The 3,476-nt window shown below is 46.0% G+C and overlaps 1 non-coding gene across 1 annotated transcript; it reads left to right on the forward strand.

Annotated features, from left to right (window-relative positions):
- The first annotated feature begins 3,023 nt into the window (after positions 1-3,023).
- On the forward strand, positions 3,024-3,130 carry LOC144239955 (U6 spliceosomal RNA). Its single transcript, XR_013337526.1, has one exon. It is a non-coding gene; the product is annotated as a U6 spliceosomal RNA (small nuclear RNA).
- The last annotated feature ends 346 nt before the right edge of the window (positions 3,131-3,476 follow it).

Raw genomic sequence — 3,476 nt, forward strand, 5'->3', positions numbered from 1 at the left:
GGTTCTCCAACTCCCAGGTCAGGTGTCAGTGTTTTGGGTTTTTTGCCTTATGTCTTGATACACATGTTCACAGTTGTGGTTGACAGCCTTCGTGTGGCAACGGCGCGCTGAGGCGGATTCCAGTAAAACCGGAAATAGTCGGAGAAGTGGAAGCCACGCGTGGCCCTGCCATCAGTTGGAGTTGTTGACCGTCTGCTGGCGAGGGGGGAATTGAGAGTCTGAAGCCTCGCCAGGCTCCCACGCCGCTCTTCTACCCATTTCAGCTCCACGCGGCAGTATTTTTATTGAGCTCCTCACCTGAGCTAGGCCCCGGGGGTTCGCTGAGAAAAGAGCCAGTACTGTCCCTGCCCGCACACAACTCAGTCGGATGAGGGCTGAAACGGTGCTAGACTCTACCGTCCGCTCATTCATCTGAGGGGCCGTCAGAGGAGAAGGACCTGAAGGGCCACCCNGCGTGGGTTCAAGCCCCTCGTCGGGCTCTGTGCTGATGGCTCAGAGCTTGGAACCTGCTTCAGGTTCTGTGTCTCCCTCTCTCTCTGCCCTTTTCACTCTCTCTTAAAATAAGTAAATAAACATTATATATTTAAAAAAAAAAGCATCTGTTGGAAGAACTGAGTGGAATTGGGTTTGGGGGNGTAGACTTTTTTCCAGGGATTTTTTTTTCCCCCGAGGCACTGGGAAGACTTTTCAGGGGAGTCTGTACGTGGAAGTAAGCATTCCAGACGGGGACTCCAACCCCCAAATGAGGATGAGCGCCATAGGCCCTTTAGGGGGTAGTGCACGGGTTTCAGCCTGTGGTTGTTTTCTGTGTGTGGGCGTGCGTGCGTGCATGCGTGTGTGTGTGTGTACCCTTCTGCTAGCCCACACAGGAGCACTTAAAGCTGAGTACACATTGGCCTTGTTTTTTTAACTTAATTGCCTTGCTAATTGCCCCAGGGCCTCTTCTATCTTTTTGCAGTAGTTCACTCTGAGTTTGGAGTTTCTCTGCTTCCACTNCTCTCAGCTCTTAAGTCAATGGAGATTAGTTCATCACCTTTGCAACCACTTACTGCTCCCCTAAAGTGCCCTTTTAGCCACTTTTCCCCTAAAACCCCCTGCGAAGATTTAATACCAGAGATATGCTGTATTTCTGTTTAGGTATTATATGCATATCTGTGCTTCGTGCATAAAAAGAATAAGGCTTTCTTACATTTTTATAACATGCACGATTGAGAATCACATTTTATTTTGTTTTTTTAAAGTTTATTTTTATTTCCTTTGAGACAGACAAAGCATGTGCATTCGGGGAGGGAGGGGCAGAGAGAGGGAGGGAGAGAGAATCCCAAGCAGGCTCCTCACTATCCGCGCAGAGCCAGACGTGGGGCTCGATTGCGAAGGCTCGTGAGATCAGGACCTGAGCCAAAATGAAGAGTCAGATGCTTTTAACCGACTGAGCTACCCAGGCGCCCCAAGAATGACATTTTAAAGATAAAAGTCAAGTTTAAAATTAAAAAACTGTTAACAGGGGCGTCTGGGTGGCTCAGTCGGTTAGGTGACTGACTCCGGCTCAGGTCGTGATCTCGCGGTCCATGGGTTCGAGCCCTGTGTCGGGCTCTGTGCTGACAGCTCAGAGCCTGGAGCCTGCTTCGGATTCTGTGTCTCCCTCTCTCTCTGCTCCTCCCCACTCGTTCTATCTCTCTCTGTCTCTCAAAATAAATAAACATTAAAAATCGTTTTTATAAAGCTGCTAACAATAAACTTATTTGTTTATTTGTACTTCCAGAGTAATTTTTATTTACTTAAAATTGCAATGGCTTAGATTGCATATGCAGATTTCCAATTTATAGAACTACGTAATAATAGCAATGTGGTCAAATTTTAAAAATTCAAAACAGTTGTTTTTCTAGTGAAAGGAAACAAATGGAAAAAAAAAAAAAATCAAGGTAACTTCTTACAAATACTTTTAGTGCCCTTTTAACTATTGCTTGACCTGGGCAAATAACTTCTAATTTAATTAGCTGCGAGATATTTATTCAGACCTTGCCTACAGTTTCTTTGCATTTGACATAATATAATGATGGTTGAATGTTATTTTTAGAATTAAATAGTGTCATAAAATATACATTGAGGACCAAATGTAAATAACATTCCCAAGGCAGCCAATGGCAGCTAATAGGCAGACACACATGACCACTTGGTACATAATTTCTAGGATGAACACTCAATCCAAGGAAAGTCGTCCAATCACAGCTGTGTATTGATCATGGTTTTGTAGCACTGATCTTGTATATGTGTTTTGTATCATAAATAAGTTCNCAGGAGAAATTGTAGGCAGAGTGAGGTTTGGAGGTCCACAAACCATTATAATATGTAAGGTTTGTTTGCTTCCCTCTCCAGGAAACAATTTTCATCCTCTCGAAGCCTTTGTGGCCTCCAAGAAGCTACGTGGTTTATCTGACTCTATCCTCTTAGGAGCTCCTTTTTTTCTTTTTTTTTAATTTTTAATGTATGTTTATTTTTGAGAGAGAGAGAACAGAGTGCAAGCAGGGGAGAAGAAGAGAGAGAGGGAGACACAGAATCCAAAGCAGGCTCTAGGATCCACAGTGACAGCCCAGAGCCTGACACGGGGCTGAAACTCATGTATTATGAGATCATGATCTGAGCTGAAGATGGACACCCAACTGAGTGAGCCACCCAGGTGCCCCAGGAGTCGNGAGAATCCCAAGTAGGCTCCACACTGTCAGCAGAGAACCCGATACGGGGCTTGGTCTCGCAAGCCATGAGGTCATGACCTGAGCCAAGATCAAGAGCTGGACACTTAACCTACTAAGGCACTCAGGCTCCTCCCCTCTTAGGAGTCTTAATTCCCTAACATTGAGGGCCCAGGAAAGCTGGATATTAAAAGGACATACGGCAGAAGATCAGAAAAGACTCAGGGCACGAACCATTGCTCTGGGAATGTAGCACAGGTAGGGCACTGAAACAAGGGGACTTGGTCTCCTTCACGGGCAGATGAGGGCTCGATCCATTGGGAAACCAGAGGAGTGCTCGCTTCGGCAGCACATATACTAAAATTGGAACGATACAGAGAAGATTAGCATGGCCCCTGCGCAAGGATGACATCGGGAAACCAGAGGATGCACTGTTTGATAAGAATCCCCCGCCCCCACCTCCAGAGAAAGGCTTCTCTTCCACACCACCTCATGTCCCTGAGCCCAAGGGAGGGAGTCACTGTGGATAGCAGAGCTTGACTGTTTGCCCTTTAGATACCAAAGTCGTTTTAACGTGGAAAGCTTGAGTGCATGATACCTTTCTAAAATGTACTAGGTCACTACTTGACGCAAATACTGCTGAGTGTAACTTACCTTTTACTGGGGGCTTAAAATCTTCCCCAGAGCAGTCCGTTCTTGAGGAATGAGGAACAGTTAGTCCACCGAATGGTCTGAGACCACTCGGTTCTCGGGCTGAGGTTTCGGAGTTGCGATTTTGTTTTCGTC

The sequence above is a fragment of the Crocuta crocuta genome, unplaced genomic scaffold (assembly GCF_008692635.1).
Source record: "Crocuta crocuta isolate KB4526 unplaced genomic scaffold, BGI_CrCroc_1.0 scaffold241, whole genome shotgun sequence".
Lineage (NCBI taxonomy): Eukaryota > Metazoa > Chordata > Mammalia > Carnivora > Hyaenidae > Crocuta > Crocuta crocuta.